Source organism: Rhinoderma darwinii, chromosome 2, assembly GCF_050947455.1.
Source record: "Rhinoderma darwinii isolate aRhiDar2 chromosome 2, aRhiDar2.hap1, whole genome shotgun sequence".
NCBI lineage: Eukaryota > Metazoa > Chordata > Amphibia > Anura > Rhinodermatidae > Rhinoderma > Rhinoderma darwinii.
In genome coordinates this window covers 244,694,701-244,714,703 of record NC_134688.1, presented here as the reverse complement: position 1 = coordinate 244,714,703, position 20,003 = coordinate 244,694,701, and the positions used below count along the sequence as shown (strand labels likewise).

At 46.1% G+C, this 20,003-nt stretch overlaps 1 long non-coding RNA gene across 1 annotated transcript; it reads right to left on the bottom strand.

Moving 5' to 3' along the window:
- Positions 1-2,669: 2,669 nt before the first annotated feature.
- On the bottom strand, positions 2,670-7,743 carry LOC142741044 (uncharacterized). The gene is made up of 3 exons (XR_012880977.1): positions 7,704-7,743; positions 6,359-6,403; positions 2,670-2,842 (listed from the first exon to the last, which is right to left on the bottom strand). It is a non-coding gene; the product is annotated as an uncharacterized LOC142741044 (long non-coding RNA).
- Between the last annotated feature and the right edge of the window lie 12,260 nt (positions 7,744-20,003).

Sequence of the window (20,003 nt, the reverse complement as noted above, 5' to 3'; positions counted from 1 at the left end):
GTACAGATAATGTAGTAGATGTTACCTGCAGTCCTATGTAACACCTCAGATAACACAGTGATATCTCTCTGAGTACAGATAATGTAGTAGCTGTTGCCTGCAGTCCTATGTAACACAACAGATAATAAAGTGATAGCTTTCTGGGTACAGATAATGTAGTGGATGTTATCTGCAGTCCTATGTAACACCACAGATAACACAATGATAACTCTGAGTACAGATAATGTAGTAGTGTTACATGCAGTCCTATGTAACACCACAGATGACACAATGATAACTCTGAGTACAGATAATGTAGTAGTGTTACCTGCAGTTCTATGTAACACCACAGGTAACACAGTGATAACGCTCTGAGTACAGATAATGTAGTAGTGTTACCTGCAGTCTTATGTAACACCACAGATAATACAGTGATATCTCTCTGAGTACAGATAATGTAGTAGTGTTACCTGCAGTCCTATGTAACACCACAGATAACACATTGTGCTCAATTACAATCTCAGCTCTGCTACAATGTGTTATCTGTGGTGTTACATAGGACTGCAGGCAACAGCTGCAGACACCCTCTCCGTCGCCTGACGCCTTTCTAGACACCCTCTCCGTCGCCTGACGCTTTTCTTGACGCCCTCCTTGTCGCCACACGCCTTTCTAGACGCCCTCTCCGTCGCCTGACGCCTTTCTAGACGCCCTCTCCTGACGCCTTTCTAGACGCCCTCTCCGTCGCCTGACGCCTTTCTAGACGCCCTCTCCGTCGCCTGACGCCTTTCTAGACGCCCTCTCCGTCGCCTGACGCCTTTCTAGACGCCCTCTCCGTCGCCTGACGCCTTTCTAGACGCCCTCTCCTGACGCCTTTCTAGACGCCCTCTCCGTCGCCTGACGCCTTTCTAGACGCCCTCTCCGTCGCCTGACGCCTTTCTAGACGCCCTCTCCGTCGCCTGACGCCTTTCTAGACGCCCTCTCCGTCGCCTGACGCCTTTCTAGACGCCCTCTCCGTCGCCTGACGCCTTTCTCGACGCCCTCTCCGTCGCCTGACGCCTTTCTAGACACCCTCTCCGTCGCCTGACGCCTTTCTAGACACCCTCTCCGTCGCCTGACGCTTTTCTTGACGCCCTCCTTGTCGCCACACGCCTTTCTAGACGCCCTCTCCGTCGCCTGACGCCTTTCTAGACGCCCTCTCCTGACGCCTTTCTAGACGCCCTCTCCGTCGCCTGACGCCTTTCTAGACGCCCTCTCCGTCGCCTGACGCCTTTCTAGACGCCCTCTCCGTCGCCTGACGCCTTTCTAGACGCCCTCTCCGTCGCCTGACGCCTTTCTAGACGCCCTCTCCTGACGCCTTTCTAGACGCCCTCTCCGTCGCCTGACGCCTTTCTAGACGCCCTCTCCGTCGCCTGACGCCTTTCTAGACGCCCTCTCCGTCGCCTGACGCCTTTCTAGACGCCCTCTCCGTCGCCTGACGCCTTTCTCGACGCCCTCTCCATCGCCTGACGCCTTTCTAGACGCCCTCTCCGTCGCCTGACGCCTTTCTAGATGCCCTCTCCGCCGCCTGACGCCTTTCTAGACGCCCTCTCCTGACGCCTTTCTAGACGCCCTCTCCGTCGCCTGACGCCTTTCTAGACGCCCTCTCCGTCGCCTGACGCCTTTCTAGACGCCCTCTCCGTCGCCTGACGCCTTTCTAGACGCCCTCTCCGTCGCCTGACGCCTTTCTAGACGCCCTCTCCGTCGCCTGACGCCTTTCTAGACGCCCTCTTCGTCGCCTGACGCCTTTCTAGACGCCCTCTCCGTCGCCTGACGCCTTTCTAGACGCCCTCTCCGTCGCCTGACGCCTTTCTAGACGCCCTCTCCGTCGCCTGACGCCTTTCTAGACGCCCTCTCCGTCGCCTGACGCCTTTCTAGACGCCCTCTCCGTCGCCTGACACCTTTCTAGACGCCCTCTCCTGACGCTTTTCTAGACGCCCTCTCCTGATGCCTTTCTAGACGCCCTCTCTGTCGACTGACGCCTTCCTAGACGCCCTCTCCGTCGCCTGCCGCCTTTCTAGACGCCCTCTCCGTCGCCTGACGCCTTTCTAGACGCCGTCTCCGTCGCCTGACGCCTTTCTAGACGCCCTCTCCGTCGCCTGACGCCTTTCTAGACGCCCTCTCCGTCGCCTGACGCCTTTCTAGACGCCCTCTTCTGACGCCTTTCTAGACGCCCTCTCCTGACGCCTTTCTAGACGCCCTCTCCGTCGCCTGACGCCTTTCTAGACGCCCTCTCCGTCGCCTGACGCCTTTCTAGACGCCCTCTCCTGACGCCTTTCTAGACGCCCTCTCCTGACGCCTTTCTAGACGCCCTCTCCGTCGCCTGACGCCTTTCTAGACGCCCTCTCCGTCGCCTGACGCCTTTCTAGACGCCCTCTCCGACGCCTGACGCCTTTCTAGACGCCCTCTCCGTCGCCTGACGCCTTTCTAGACGCCCTCTCCGACGCCTGACGCCTTTCTAGACGCCCTCTCCGACGCCAGATTTCCTTCCCGATGCCCGCCCTGCCTCCCTGACCCCAGATGACCGCCCTGCCTCCCTGACCCCAGATGACCGCCCTGCCTCCCTGACCCCAGATGACCGCCCTGCCTCCTTGGCCCCAGATGCCAACCCTGCCTCCCTGACCCCAGATGCCCGCCCTGACTCCCTGACCCCACATGCCTCTCAGACCGCAGATTCCCTTACTCCTCTCATGAAGAAAGACACAATCCTGGCCCTTGCTCTTCTGAGAATCATGGCTGCTGGAATGCAGAACCAGGCGCAGCTTCGTGTTTCTTCCTCTTCAGACAGATGAATGGTTCTTTCAGGTGTAATCTCCATTGTTGGCTCCTGTGAACAAAATGAAGTAATTTCAAAGACTGTATGGTCTGTACACTGAACTCCCCCATGTGTAATGATTCTAGAGCCCAAACAGTAATAACAGCTATGTATGCAGGGTTACCCTAATGTATTTCTGTAGGGGTGTGCAGCTGCACATGTCGCGTCACCACTCCCCAGTAAATGTTACTGCTAACATAGAGGCTGCCTCCATGCACTATTCCTTCTGCCTGCAGTCTTACTCTTGACAAGCTTCCAGTGTCTGACTAAACTACAACTAGGAGGACTGCAGAACCTTTAGTGATATCAGTCATATGATTAAATTACTGCACCCAAGCACCGCAAAGTAGAACAGAAAAACTGATAAGTGTGTGTGTATGTGTAGTCTATGGTGTGTGTAATGTATACTTTGTATGTAGTGTATGCTATTCAGAATTACCATGCAGGTGTCTAGGAAAGTTGGGTGATCTATTCAGAGGGATCTGTAATTCAGCTATCTTAGTTGTAACCCAGATTTCCAACATTATTATATTGAAGAATATTCTAAGTATTCTAAGCAATTTTAATGAATTAAAATCGTCCATAAACAGCACCTACGGGTTGTGTGGGTATTTAAAGTGCCATTTCTGTAGGTTTATGGGAGTGGCAATTGCTAATTAAGGAAGCGATTCCCATAATAAAAATATATTAGGAAATTATTCAGTCCATTTTATAAACGTGCAGAACGCTGAGCTATTTATACTAATATCTCAAAGATAGCAAAATAAAAACTTCTACAGTAGAGAGAATCAGAAGCTTATTTATTCAGCTATGCAAATCAAATTCACTATATAACAGCCACTATCACTTATCGCTTTGCACTCGCATTTCACTCCTGAGCGCCGCAGCACTTTTTCCCTGTGTCCAGTGCTGAACACAAGTTTCTGATGCTGGGCAGTATCCGAGCCTAGTGCCGCAGAGCCTGGAGGTGAAGACGACCCGGCAAAGAAGAAAAAGTAAATGCAGTGGTCTGGTTTGTGGTCTGACTTTATTTTTGGTGTGTTTTGGGATCTAAATTTAGTTTGGGTTAAAGTCTGAATTCGTTTTGGGGTTAGGTCTGAATTTATATTTGCGTCAGCCTAGGGGTCTGAATAAATTTTTGGGCTTGGTCAGGGTTCTGAATTACCTGGGGTCCTGGTCTGGTTTTTGGAATTTATTTAGGGGTCTTAAAGGGGTTTTCCCATCAGAGACATTTATGACATATCTACAGAATATGTCATAAATGTCAGATAGATGCGGGTCCCTCTTCTTGGACCATCACCTTTCTCTAGAGCAGGGCCCCCTAAACCCCGTTCTACCGCTCTGTTTTAGTGGCTGAAGCAGGAGATTTCCGACCATGAAGAAGAAATCAGCATAGCTCGCTGAGCTACGCTGTTCTCGTAAGTCCCATAGAAATGAGTGGTAGTTACAGAAACAGCGTAGCTCGCATGCTACGTTGCTTCCATAACTGCCATTCACTACTATGGGACTTACGGATGCACTGTAGCTCAGCGAGCTACGCTTTTTCCGTGAGTCCCAACCAAATAGTCAGGAAGTGGCCGGAAGGCAGCAGGAGCAGAAAAAGGTAGAACGGGGTTTAGGGGGCCCCGTTCTAGAGAAAGGTGCAGGTCCCAGAGGTAGGACCCGCACCTAGCTGACATTTATGACATATCTTGTAGACCTGTCATAAATGTCCATCATAGGAAAACCCCTTTAATTAATTTAGGTGTCAGGGTTCTCAATTAATTTTGAAGTCTGGTTTAACTTGGCCATTTTGATCTTTCTTTAAAGCTACAGCGTTCACCATATAGGGTAAATATTTGTATTTTTTTTATGGTTTGGGTATTTTGGACGTTGGGATAACTAATGTGTTTGTTTATTTGTGTATTTATTTTTATATGTGATCTAGGAAAAGGGGGGTGATTTTAATTTTTATATTTAATTTTTTTAGCCCCCTTAGGGGACTTGAACCTGCGATCATTAGATCGCTTATGCCACAGACTGCACTAACAGTATTGAAATCTATTGCAAATCAGATCAGTGCATTGCTTGATTGCATCAGTGCAAATCTTCCTATAGCAGGACTGGGAGCGTTTACAAGCTTCCTGGCTACTATAGGAACACACCGGCTCCCGCGATCTCACCACATGGGAGACGGTGACCAGCCACAAACGGAAAGTGAAAAAACCTTCAGATGCCGGTGGTCACATCTGACCCCAGCAACTGAGGCAGTGGCGTAACTACCGCTATAGAAGCCGTAGCGGCTGCTACGGGGCCCGCAGCATGAGGGGGCCCGTGCCACCCGCCGGTACGGGCCCCCCCATGGCCGGAGGCTCCGTTAGCAGCTGCTATGGCTGCTACAGTGTGACGCCACTGAAGGAGTTTTTCCTACAAAAGACATGCATCCCCTATCCACAGGATAGGGGATACATGTGTGATCGCTGGGACGGCCAGCGATAATTAGAACGGTGGACCGAAAGTCCCCCGAAGTTCTCCATGACAAACCTCGGACTTCCGGGGTCTGTCTGCAGCTCCATAGAAATTACTTGCGCATGCGTGACCAGCGCTCCTTTCATTTTTATTGAACTGCGCAGACGCCGGAAGCCCGAGGTTTGTCACGGAGAACTTTGGGGGAATTTCGGTCCCCAGTTCTCCTTATCGCTGCCAGCAATCACACATGTTTCCCCTATCCTATCCCATCTCTTTTGTAGGACAAACTATAGGCCGTTTTTTTTTGGGGGGGGGGGGCGGCTATATGGCGTTATCTACAGGGGGTTCTGTATGGCGTTATCTACAGGGGGTGTCTGTATGGCGTTATCTACAGGGGGTCTGTATGGCGTTATCTACAGGGGGGATTTGGGTCTGTAAGTCATTATCTACAGGGGGCTGTGTATGGCGCTATCTACAGGGGGCTGTGTATGGTGCTATCTATAGGGGGGCGCTGTGTGGTGGAATCTATAGGGAGGCACTATCTACAAGGGGGCGGTTGTGTGATACCCAGCGGAGGGGGGGCCCCAGTCAAAAGTTTGCTATGGGGCCCAGTCTTTCCTAGTTACGCCCCTGATCTGAGGGGTTAAATGCTTGAAATCAGAGATGTCTGTGATAGCAAGCATTGCCACTGGGTCCCTGGTGTGTAACACAACAGAGACCCAGAAGCTATGGCGCCAGCTGGGCTTCAAAGCATGCGCCATTTTTAAATACCCTGTACCGACATAAAAAGACAGTACAGCGACGGGAAAGGTTAAATCTGAGGCCGGCCCGTCTATAAGGTGGGGAGTCTATGAAACCCAAAACTACACATTGAAATGTAACAGATAATGTTCAGAATGAGTAAATGCTGAGTGTGATATATGTAAGGAATCTGTCAGAGACATTGTGAGCGCTATTTCCAGTAATAACTAGGTTTCTGGTTTATTATAATGTGAATATAAAGAATTTAATGTCAGGTTAATATGTAGAGAAGTTGTGGATCCTCATGAAGTAATACCATTATCTGCTGACATCACTTACATCTTCTGGGATCATCATGCCGTCGTCCAGCTTCATGTAGATCGGCTACAACAGAACAGGGAAGAATTCGTTTTTCTGGGTTATATAATAATGTTATATATAATCTCCTATTTTTCTTGTGAATGCCATGTCCACCCATTTCAGATTCCTTCTCACACTCTGCTGTCAGTACTGAATGATCCCGCATGTAGATTTATCTATGGAAAACTCCTTCTGAACGATATTCTGCCGAACTATAGACCCTCTTGTTGGGCTCTGAGATGTTTAACTGGTTCCCGACCGCTGGCTGTGTTTTTACGGCCAGCGGTAAGGGTCCTTAAAACCCGAGCCATAGACTTTTTACGGCTCAGGTTTTAACTTGCTGCCTGCGCGATCGGGCAGCTGAATGTCGGGTCTCCGGCTGTCAGTGACTGCCGGGGACCCTGAGGAGAGGATAGAAGCAGCTTTCGCTGCTTCTGTCTTCTGTGATGACTTGTACACAGCGCTCAATGAACGCTGTGTATAGGAATAGAGACAGCAGCAGCGGCGCTTTCTCTATTCCTCCCGGTGTTCATGTGACTGGTCACATGATCGCCGGGTGCCGTTACTGACAGACTGCTGCTGGGTCTTACAAGACCAAGCACAGCCCTATTAGTGACAATCGTCACTATGAGAGGGCTGATTTCCCCTGTAACTGGGGATGCTGTGCAGCCCCAGTTACAGTGGAAAGACATGGTGTAAAAGAAAGGAAAAAAAATATATAAAGTTCCCCAAAGGTCTTTTTTGACCTTTGAGGGACAGACCATAGTAATAAAAAATAGTCAAGTCAAGTGCAAAAAAAAATTAATAATAAATACACAAAAAAAAAAAATACCCACCCCAAAAAAAAACGTCCCCCCCGCCAATCATTTTTGTAACGCTAGTACTGACCCAATTACCCTAATATAGACATGTAATATATTATAATTTCCGGTAGACAATGACGATCACAAATAAAAGGTCTATTTTAGGGTAAAACTATGTTATTACCAAAAAAAATAGCTGAAACGTAAGAAAGCTTATTTTTTTACTGTTATTTTCAAACTTTATGAATAAAAATTCTAAATTAGCAAAAAAGGTGCGTATAAAAACGATAAAAAAAGAAACCTGCATTGTCTACGGAAAAAAACGTCGCAAAAATCACGTCGTCAGCCCAACAAATAAAAAAGTTATAGCCATTTAACTAACACGTGCTAAAAAGGGCTTAATGGTGTCTGGTCCTGAAGGCGCAAAATAGCCCGGTCCTGAACTGGTTAATGTTATTCTGTGCTGTGGTTGAGGGTTATATGTCATGTCTATCTAGTAATAGTAACAGTGAGGCTCTTACCCCGTCCTCAGCATCTTCTTCTGCATCTTTATCCTTATACAAGGAAAGAAATAAAATATAATTCTACCATATCATTTTCTTATAATTCTTTTATATATCTGTGGTGGGGGAGGGGGGATTTGTGCTGGTAAAAACAGTTACTGTGATAAATCTACTTTTCAGCTGTTGGAAAGAAAGTCCAACCCGGGCCGCAGAACATAGGAGGAGGCCACATGACCGGGGTAATAGGAGGAGAGAGGTTATGGGGCGGAGCCTGAGGATTATAGTGGCACGAAGGCAGTGCCTGCGCCATTAGGAGGAGAAGCACACGCAGGTGAAGTTTTCCGCCCACCCTCACTATTTGTTTTATTGTTTTGTTATGCTGCGTTTCGGTGATGTTTTATTTGTCATGGCAGTGGTTGGCAGGTTGGAGGTCCTTGGAGATGGTGTTAAATTGGTGGGGGAGGAACTCATCGTGGGTATGGTCCTTCCCAAATTATGCAATATGGAGGCTCTGGCTATTTTTGGGCCCCTGCTGGGTGGTGTCCCGGGGAGCAAGGTTGCATTATTGGCTATCTGCAGTTGTATACGCTGCAACTGAGCTGTGGGGAATCGGCTGGGGGTAAATACTGCACTTATTAGTCGCTGAGCAGATACCCTACTTAGCTCCAAGGATCTCTTTCCTCGGAATGTTTGTTATTAATGTTGATAATGTTGATTATTTATATTTGATGGTAATATTTTTATTAGTTATTGTTTGTCAATAAAATGGCTGCTGTGGCCAACCTTATAAAACCATGAGTCTGTCCTTATTGAGGGAAATAGGAGTACAAGGATGGGATTGGGTGGTTGGCCTCACTAGGGGGTTTAGAAGGGTTTACTAGGACCGAACTCTATCATCCCTCAGTCATGGAATAGAGGCTTCTATGTGATATATACAGTCAGATCCAGAATTATTTGGCGGTGACAGAAGTTTTGGCATTTTAGCTGTTTACCAAAACATATTGAATATACAGTTATATAATCAATATGGGCTTAAAGTGCAGACTCTCAGCTTTAATTAGAGTGTATTCACATCCGAATTTGAGGAAGGGTTTAGGAATTACAGCTCTTTAATATGTAGCTGCCTCTTTTTCAAGGGACCATAGGTAATTGGACAACTATCTCAAAAGTTATTTAATGGGCAGCATGCGCTATTCCCTCGTTAATCCATCATCAATTAAGCAAATAAAAGGTCTGGAGTTGATTCAGGTGTGGCATTTGCATTTGGAAGAAGTTGCTGTGAACCCACAACATGAGGTCAAAGGAGCTCTTAATGCAAGTTAAACAGACCGTTAGGCAGACAAAAATGAAGAAAACCATCAGAGAGATAGCACAAATATTAGGAGTGGCCAAATCAACAGCTTGGTACATTCTTGAAAAAAAGAGCGTACTGGTGATGTCGTGAACTCCAAAAACCCTGGACGTCCACGAAATCCTTTCCCTGGTGAAGAAAAACCCCTCCACAACATCTACCCTGTGAAGTACACACTCCTGGAAGTAGGTGTATCAGTATCTAAGTCTACCATACAGAGAAGACTTCATGAGAGCAAATACAGAGGGTTCACCAACAGGTGCAAACCATTAATCACCCTCAAAAATAGAAAGGCCAGATTAGACTTTGCCAAACAACATGTAAAGAAGCCAGCCCAGTTCTGGGACAGCATTCTATGGACAGATGAAACTAAGATCAACCTGTACCAGAATGATGGGAGGAAGAAAGTATGGAGAAGGCTTGGAACGGCTCATGATCAAAAGCACACCACATCCTCTGTAAAACATGGTGGAGGCAGTGTGACGGCATGGGCATGCATGGCTGCCAAAGGCACTGGGTCACTAGTGTTTTTTGATAATGTGACTGAAGACAGAAGCAGCCGGATGAATTCTGTATTGTTCAGGGATATTCTTTCTGCTCAGATTCAACCAAATGCAGCAAGGTTGATTGGACATCGCTTCACATTACAGATGGACAATGATCCAAAACTTACTGCGAAAGCAACCCAGGAGTTTTTTTTAAGACAAAGAAGTGGAATATTCTGCAATGGCCAAGTCAATCACCAGATCTCATCCCTATCGAGCATGCATTTCACTTGCTTAAGCGAAAACTTAAGGCAGGAAGACCCACAAACAAGCAACAACTGAAGACCGCTGCAGTAAAGGCCTGGCAAAGCGTCACAAAGGAGGAAGCCCAGCGTTTGGTGATGTCCATGGGTTCCAGACTTCAGGCAGTCATTGCCTGCAAAGGATTCTCTACAAAGTATTTAACAAAAAACATTTTATTTATGGTTAGGTTAATTTGTCCAATTACCTTTGAGCCCCTGAAATGAGGAGTCTGTTTAGAAAAATGGTTGCCATTCCTAAACGTTTCACAGGATATTTTTGTTCAACCCCTTGAATTAAACCTGAAAGTCTACACTTCAATTGCATCTCAGTTATTTCATTTCAAATCGAATGTAAAGCATGCAGAGCGCAAATCATGAATGAAGATTGTGTCACTGTCCAAATAGTTCTGGACCTAACTATAAATGTATCTCTACAGATATTCTGTGTGTTAATAGGATGGTCTGTTGATATCACTTACATAGTACTCGGTGATCTTCAGTCCTTTGTCTCTCATCTGTAAATAAAATGAAGAGAATACTTAAAATAAATTGATCATTGTCGTTTTGATCTAGTGCAGCTCTAGAGAAGTTCCTGGAAAATTAAAGTGTACCTAAATATTCAACAAACTCCTGACATGTCATAGTGACATGTCAGATGTTTTAATTGGTGGGGGTTCGAGCATTGAGACCCCCACCAATAGCTAAAACAAAGCGGCAGAAGCGCTTGTGTGAGCGCTTAGCCGCGTAGTTTCTATTCGGCTTTTTTCGGAAATTGATGTAGCGAAGTACGAGCTTGATAGAGAATCTATGAGCCTGTACTCCGCTACGTCGGTTTTCCATGGTTAAGAAGATTTTATGATTTTCGAAGAAATGAGGCTCTTACCTTCTCCATGGTAAATTCCTCCACTTGTAGATCCTTGGAGAACTAGAAAGATAACATTGTATAAAGCCTTTCAAAAGGAATGTTTTTTTAAAAAAAACAAAATAAATAAAGTCAATCAGTGTGTTTTGTGCAACTTTATAATTAGTTTTTATTAAAAATTATTTTTACTTTTTAAGATACAGCTGCTCTGTATGCTGTATACAGAGCGGCTGTATCTTACGCTGAATCCTGTACCTGTCAGGTCCTGTGTCCGTCAGGTTCATAACTTAGATCGATCACAGGTGTATCCCGCGTGTCAGACACACAGAACCCGCTTGCACTAAACCTGTCATTCCCATGGACCATACAGATTCAGGTCTTAGCGCACAATACAGCTGCAATACAGGATACAGAACAGCTGTATCTCAAAAAGTAAAAATATATATATATATAGTGTGTGTGTATATATGTGTGTGTATGCAATGAGAAAGGCCCCATGGAGTAGGGCTGAAACGTCGCAAGAGGTGATTAAAGTGATCCTATTTTTCACTACAACTGGAGTGCTGTCTCGTATTTTGGAGTGGGCTATATACATACATATATATACATATACACACATATACACACACACACACACACACACACACACACACACACACACACACACACACATGTATATGTGTGTGTATATATTTATACATATAATGTATATATATATATATATATGTATATATATATATATATATATATACATATATAGTGTGTGTGTAGGGTTGAAATTTATTCTGGTTAGGTTTATTTCTGTGGACTTACAGATGTTCTGTGTAATAATAGGATCATCTGCTGATATAACTTACATAGTCCTCGGCTTTCTTCAGGATGTGCGCCATAACGTGGAGTGGTGGAGGCTACAATAGAACAGTTTGTATTTAGTTTTCTTTTTTAACTTAACAAATGTTTTATAATTAATGAATTAAAACTTGATTCATTTCCATTAATTAAAATTTTAGAGACATTCCAAGAGAATTCTAAAAATATCAATCCACACCTAGTGGTGTAGCTATAGTAGTCGCAGCGGTTGCAGTTGCACAGGACCCCCTTACCACTGTCCACTGTGTAGACCCAGCAATGGACCAGCATCTATCTGATATTTATGACATATCCTGTGGATATGACATAAATGTCCCTGATAGGCAAACCCCTTTAAATGATGAGCGCCACAGGCACAGTGCTAGTAAAAGTCACAACTGCAGCCTGCAGGGGAGGCTGGGAGCACTTCCATCAACGTCAGCCCTCCCCCCGCTGCACCATCATCTCCCCATGTGATCTCTTCATCTTTGTGCAGCATGAATTAGGAGGAGCTCTGTGTTACTGTGCTAGGCCAATGTAATGACGTCATGTCATCGGCTACAACACAGATCTCAGCCTTAGCGGTGCAGGGGTGGCTACGGACTTTACTGTAAGGGCTGGCGGAGGGTGGCATGTACTGCCAGAGGCACAGAAAAGAACTGGACAGGCAGGAGCCATTCATTCTCTGCAGGACAGGCAGCTGGAGTTAGGAGGAGCTCTGTGTTGCTGTGCTAGGCCAATGTAATAACGTCATGTCCGGCTACAACACAGATCTCAGCCTTAGCGGTGCAGGGGTGGCTAGGGACTTTACTGTAAGGGCTGGCGGAGGGTGGCATGTACTGCCAGAGGCACAGAAAATAACTGGACATTCAGGAGCCATTCATTCTCTGCAGGACAGGCAGCAGGAGTTTGGAGGAGCTCTGTGTTGCTGTGCTAGGCCAATGTAATAACGTCATGTCCGGCTACAACACAGATCTCCGCCTTAGCGATGCAGGGGTGGCTAGGGACTTTACTGTAAGGGCTGGCGGAGGGTGGCATGTACTGCCAGAGGGACAGGACAGAAAAGAACTGGGCAGGCAGGAGCCATTCATTCTCTGCAGGACAGACAGCAGGAGCTCTGTGTTGCTGTGCTAGGCCAATGTAATGACGTCATGTCATCGGCTACAACACAGATATCAGCCTTAGCGGTGCAGGGGTGGCTACGGACTTTACTGTAAGGGCTGGCGGAGGGTGGCATGTACTGCCAGAGGGACAGGACAGAAAAGAACTGGACAGGCAGGAGCCATTCATTCTCTGCAGGACAGGCAGCAGGAGTTAGGAGGAGCTCTGTGTTGCTGTGCTAGGCCAATGTAATGACGTCATGTCATCGGCTACAACACAGATCTCAGCCTTAGCGGTGCAGGGGTGGCTAGGGACTTTACTGTAAGGTCTGGCGGAGGGTGGCATGTACTGCCAGAGGCACAGAAAAGAACTGGACAGACAGGAGCCATTCATTCTCTGCAGGACAGGCAGCAGGAGTTAGGAGGAGCTCTGTGTTACTGTGCTAGGCCAATGTAATGACGTCATGTCATCGGCTACAACACAGATCTCAGCCTTAGCGGTGCAGGGGTGGCTAGGGACTTTACTGTAAGGGCTGGCGGAGGGTGGCATGTACTGCCAGAGGCACAGAAAAGAACTGGACAGGCAGGAGCCATTCATTCTCTGCAGGACAGACAGCAGGAGTTAGGAGGAGCTCTATGTTGCTGTGCTAGGCCAATGTAATGACGTCATGTCATCGGCTACAACACAGATCTCAGCCTTAGCGGTGCAGGGGTGGCTAGGGACTTTACTGTAAGGGCTGGCGGAGGGTGGCATGTACTGCCAGAGGCACAGAAAAGAACTTTACATTCAGGAGCCATTCATTCTCTGCAGGACCGGCAGCTGGAGTTAGGTGAAGATCTGTGTTGTTTTCTAAGCCAATGAAATGACGTCATTGTTGGAATATTACAACATCTGCATCTTAATGCTGGAGGAACGATCTTGAACTGACAGTAGATGGCGCTGTGTTAACTATTAGTTATTATCTATGTGTAGCTCCTCTAGTGGTGATGTGTATGTTATCTCTTGTATTCTCCATCTTGATATTGTTACTGATGTTGGTTGCTGTTTGTCCCAAGTAAAACCAGTTTGATTCTCCCACAATGTCTGAGTGCTGTTGAAAGCTGCAAATACTGCAACAGTCATATCATCGGCTACAACACAGATCTCAGCTTTAGTGGCACAGGGTGGCTAGGGACTTTACTGTAAGGGCTGGCGGAGGGTGGCACGCACTGCCAGAGGCATAGGACAGAACTGGGCAGACAGGAGCCATTCATTCTCTGCCGGGCAGCAGGAGATAAACTCGGAGGAGTCACAGACACAACAGGAGGCGCTCTGATTCTGTGGGAAGGTAGACTAGCCCCTGCCCTGGCTCCAATACACAAATCGCTTACGTCCCATTATGACTAGATATTATGGTTCTCTATTCAGTATTATATGGTTGAAAACCTGGGCATTTCTGCAGACTAGCCCCTGTAGAAAAAGGATATATGATAGACCAGTTTCGCACTTGCCAGTTTCTATAGGGGCTAGTCTGTGTAGAAATGGCACCATTTATATCACATAGACCACTCAGAACATGTAAGAGGTTTTATATGTCATTTACAATATTGCACAAGAAGTGCATTCAATTCTACACGGATTTCCCTTTGTAGAAAAAGGTTTATCATATGCCAGTTTCTATAAGGACTGGTCTGTGTAGAAATGTATATGTTCTGTCCATCATTTTATATCACATAGAGCTCAGTACATGTCTATATAGACTAGCCCTATAGAAACCTGTACTACATGTGCTGAGCTTTATCTGGTATAAAACGACTGACAACAAATGCATTTCTATACAGATTATCCTTATAGAAAAAGTTGTCATGTGCCCGTAAAATTACAATTATGATGGGCACCCACCAAATTTACTGCCCAGGCACCTCAAACCGGCCCTGATAAAAGTTGCAGAAAGTGCTGGTTTCCTTATTATACTGAACATATGATATTATTTTATAATGGATAAAATATAAATGTAACCGGTATGAATCTAGTGTAAGGAATGATATAAAGAATAAAGCTGTAACCGTGAGATGATTCTCTTAGGATGCAGAACATTATACTGATGTCACTGGCATTACCAGAGCTCATCTATTCCTTCATGGCTGCGGAGAAATGGAGGGACATGGTGGAGTTTTGTTTTCTCCAGGACATGATTTACATAATTCTGTCCTTCTCTTCTTCATATTCTGCAGTATAGGATACTATAGAATGTAAAGGGCAGCGTACACTGGAAGGGGGGATTCACACGAGCGTGTATTCGGTCCGTGCGGGCCGCGTGGTTTTCACGCGGCACGCATGGACCAATACAAGTCTATGGGGCAGTACAGACAGTCCGTGCTTTTTGCGCAGCGTTTGTCTGCTGCGCAAAAAGCGCGACAGGTTCAATAACTCTGCGTATTTCGCGCATCACGCACCCATTGAAGTCAATGGGTGCGTGAAAATCACGCGCACCACACGGAAGCACTTCCGAGGGACGAGCGTGATTCGCGCAACAGCAGTGAAAAGGATGAATGAAAACCGAAAAGCACCACGTGCTTTTCTGTTTCCGAACATCCAAACGGAGTGTCTTTGCGATTAGCGAAGCCGGACAAGCGTACCGAACTTCACCGGGTTCGGCCAAAGTCGTTTTGGCCGATCCCGGCAAAAAAATTATCGGTACGCGACGTCAGGAGATAGTCACTGTCCATGGTGCTGAAAGAGTTAAACTGTTTCAGCACCATGGACAGTGACTTGCGATCCCAAAATACATTAACCTGTAAAAAAAACCGAAGTTCTAACTTACCGATTACTCCTGTCTCCTTCCTGCAGTCCGACCTCCCGGGATGACACTTCAGTTCAAGTGACAGCTCCAGCCAATCACAGGCCAAGCACAGGCTGCAGCCAATCACAGGCTGCAGCGGTCACTTGGACTGCTGCGTCATCCAGGGAGGTGGGGCCCGATGTCAAGAGAGGCGCGTCACCAAGGACGCGTCACCAAGGACGCGTCACCAAGGCAACGGCCGGGAAGTTCTCGGTAAGTAGGAACTTTATCTTTTTTTTTTACAGGTTTTTCGCTGTTGTGTTCGGCATTCACTGTCGAGGGTGCTGAAAGATTTAGCTCTTTCAGCACCTTGGACAGTGACGGGCGTTGACAAGCCTCATCTCTATGATGCCGGCTGCGCGAAAATCACGCAGCCGCGCATCAGACACGCATGACACACGCAGCTGTCAAATGGTTTTTGCGCTCGCAAAACGCTGCGTTGTTTGCGCGCGCAAAAACGCAACGTTCGTGTGAATCTCCCCGAATACTTACATATAAAAGTACTCCGTGATCAGTAGAACGGCTAATATTTGGAACAATATGTAGGGTAGAAGTGAATTTCTCATTTAGGACTGCCTTACTATACTGATGTGGTATGTGGTCAGTGATAAAGTGTCCGGTGCTGCAATATATATAAACTATACACTGAAATGCAGACATAAAAGACTCTGACACTGACAGTATTGGTGAAGCCGGCCAGCAGTGCTGATGCCATCATGGTAGGTACGTCCATGGTTCCATCTTTCTCTTGCCGGTGCTCCATGTCTTCTGCTCTAGCGGGCAGTCCGTGTGTCACTGGCTTCTGAAAACACAGATAGTATATAAAGATATTTACACATGGAGAAATATGTAGTGTTCTTATATGTGGAGTGCAAGGAGGGAGTCGTTCCTACATTGGGCACTAAAGGCTCATGCACACGACCGTTGTGCCACTCAGGCCGTTTTTGACAGGATCCGAGTGACACCCGATAGTCTTCACGGACCCATTCACTATAATAGGTGAATCGGGTCCATGAAAAATGGTCGGAGTGTCCGATCCGAGGAAAGATAGACGGACATGTCCTATCTTTCCTCGGATCACTGACGGGACTCGGACGGCACACTCGGTCGTGTGCATGAGGTGTAAGATCTGGAGCTTCATCTTCTGCATTACAGTCGGGTCTTCAGTCTCTCTTCATGACAGTCACTTGTAAAAGAATAAAGTTCTGTGCAGACCTGGCAGAGCTGTACTATATCTCCACCAACAACCCTGCCGCAGGATCCATGTGTGGTGTGGATAGTTCTAGAAAATGCTACTAGTACTATTTCTATTATCTTTTTATTGTCACATGTAAAAACATAGGGTGAAATTCAACAGCTTTTCTACACCAATTAATTAGTTTGGTTATATAAACTATACATTGAAAATGAAGTAATAAAAGACACTGACAGTAAGGCCATGTTCACACAGGGCAGATACGCTGCGTAAAAGTGCACAGCATATCCGCCCTGGAACCTGCAGGGAATATCGGCCGAAAAAACACACCAAATTGTGGTGCAGTTTTTAAGGCGTAATGTCCACTGCAGAAAAAAAACCACTTATACTTAGCCCGTTCTCCGTAGTTATGACGATGCGTCCCCGTGTTGTCCTTGCAGTGCGGCCTCCTGGGATGAAGCTACAGCCCATGTGACCTCTACAGCAGTCACATGGGATAAAACGTCACCCCAGGAGCCCGGCCTGGACGGACAATAAAAGAATGAGTCGCTATGACAACACCTGGGTGGTAAGTATAAACCTTATTATTCATTTTAAACGACAAAAAGCTTTTTCTTTTTTCTGAATTGCAAATTTTGTAATGGAATCCCATTGTTTCCGCCGCAAAAATTGAATTCAATGGGAAAAACCCACAACAGAAAAGCAGCGGATCCAAAGCAGATTCACATGCTGGGGATTGAAAAAACCGCACCACAGGTCAATTTCAGAGTTTTTTGGTGGATTTTTTACGCAACGTGTGGATGAGATTTGGTTACATCTCATCCACTTTGCTGCTACTGTATTATTCTGTGGATTTTACACAATGAAATACGTGGCATATAATCCGCAGTGTTTACACAACGTGTGAACATACCCTTATAGTGAAGCCGGCCAGCAGTGCTGATGCCATCATGGTACTCATGTCGCCGGTGCCTTCTTTCTCTTGCCGGTGCTCCATGTCTTCTGCTCTAGCGGGCAGTCCGTGTGTCACTGGCTGCTGAACACACAGATAGTATATAAAGATATTTACACATGGAGAAATATGTAGTGTTCTTATATGTGGAGAGCAAGGAGGGAGTCATTCCTACACTGAGCACTAAGATCTGGAGCTTCATCTTCTACATTACAGTCGGGTCTTCAGTCTCTCTTCATGACACTCACTTGTAAAAGAATAAAGTTCTGTGTAGACTTGGTAGATCTGAACTATCACTCCACCAACAACCCTGCCGCAGGATCCATGTGTGGTGTGGCTAGGAATAGAAATAGTACTAGTAGCATTTTCTAGAACTATTATCTTTTTATTATCACATGTAAAAACATAGGAGGAATTGAACAACTTTTCTACGCCTGTTATCTGGCGTAGAAAAATCGTAAACGGCTCAAAAGTGACAAAAATTTCGACTGTTGGGCCGTTTTCGTCACCCTTGACACTTTTTTTAAAAAAAAAACATGGCCCGACGCATTTATTATTATTTGTTCCCGAAACTGGCGTAAATTATAGCGTAAATCTAGCATGCGCTTCTTAAGAAATTTGTTGCATCTTACTCCGCTTGTTTCCCATTAGGACTGGAATGCCAGTCTTAATAAATTCTTCTCCCGCACAGTATTTACGGGTCATGTGCACAGAACTGAATGAATAGGACTGCTGCAGTGAAAATCTACAGAGGCCCAAATAGTCTGCCAGTTCAAATTCTAAAATGCTAAGCGGGTACAAGTGCCAGGTAATGCCCAGCCTCCAGCTATGACTATAAGCAATTTGTTTTCTTTTTACATAATAAAAACTGGACCAATATAAAAAGTTGCGTAACTTTTCAGATAATCTGTTCCAAAGTCACCATTGTAAGGCGTGAGACATATTAGGAGACTTTAACTCAGTATAAAAATGTGATTTTCTTTCTAACCCAACCTAATATTTGTACAAATTTTCTGTGACCCCCCCATATATGTAGGAAAATAGAAGATATGTTATTAACACTTTTACGACATGTCACGTACATTTACGTCGCTGCCGCCAAGGGGTTAGCGCATTGTCGCGTAACTGTCCTTGACGGTGATGGAGCAGGCTCAGAAGCTAAGCCCGCTCCATCACCAGCGGGTGTCATCTGTATACTTCAGGAACAAGGGGGTTGGATCCAGCGCTGTGATGCGATGTCTGTTAAAACGGGAATCTGTTCCCAAGTTTTATTGTATCTTGATTAAAATCGTAGCATGTGAGCTACGCATAGCAGTTGAAGTGACAAGTGGGTATCGTCCAAATGCAGAGGGAAAAAGAAAGATAGGCGGTAGCCTACGCGTTTCAGACCTTCTCTAGGTCCTTAGTCATGGCTTATGGACTAAGAGAAGGTCCGAAACGCGTAGGCTACCGCCTATCTTTCTTTTTCCCTCTGACCATAAGCCATGACTAAGGACCTAGAGAAGGTCTGAAACGCGTAGGCTACCGCCTATCTTTCTTTTTCCCTCTGCATTTGGACGATACCCACTTGTCACTTCAACTGCTATGCGTAGCTCACATGCTACGATTTTAATCAAGATACAATAAAACTTGGGAACAGATTCCCGTTTTAACAGACATCGCATCACAGCGCTGGATCCAACCCCCTTGTTCCTGAAGTATTTCTAGCGTGTGCCGACACGAGGATCCGTGTGCTGATTTTCTTGTGACAAGGTGAGCTGAAGGATTTTTTTCTGCTTTTTTTCTGTCATCTGTATACTACAGCTGAAACACTGCGGTAACGGCAGGAACTGGACTGTTGTCCAACCCTCGCCGATTAACCCCCTAAATGCTGCTGTCAATTGCGACCACAGCATTTCGATGGTTTGTACTCCATCGACACTGCTGTGACGCGATTATGGGGGTGCCTATGGTTGTTATGGCAACCGGAGGCCTAACAATTGCCTCCTGGTTGCCAAGTAGAGAAGCCTATTAGGCCCAGCCTACCCAAGAAATGGGACCTAATAAGCTTGCTGTCAGTGTATGACTGACAGCTCTAAGGCCACGATCAGACGTGGCAGAATTTTTCCGCAGAAAATGTTGCTGCAGATTCTTTGCGAATTTGCAGCAACATTTTCATATTTGACAGGTAATTCAGACGTTGTGGATATCACAGCAGACTTGCTGCAGATTTCAGCCTTTGCAATGCAAATGCTGAGATCCGCAGTGAAAGTCAGCTTCTTCTCCGCAATGGAATGAGCATGCTGCGGAGGGAAGTATCTGCACCGCAGTCCAATTTCCACACAGTTATTTTCTGCAACGTCTGAGCTAAGTTTCCTCAAAATGTATAGAAAGACATGTAAAAAACGGCTGCTGCAGAAT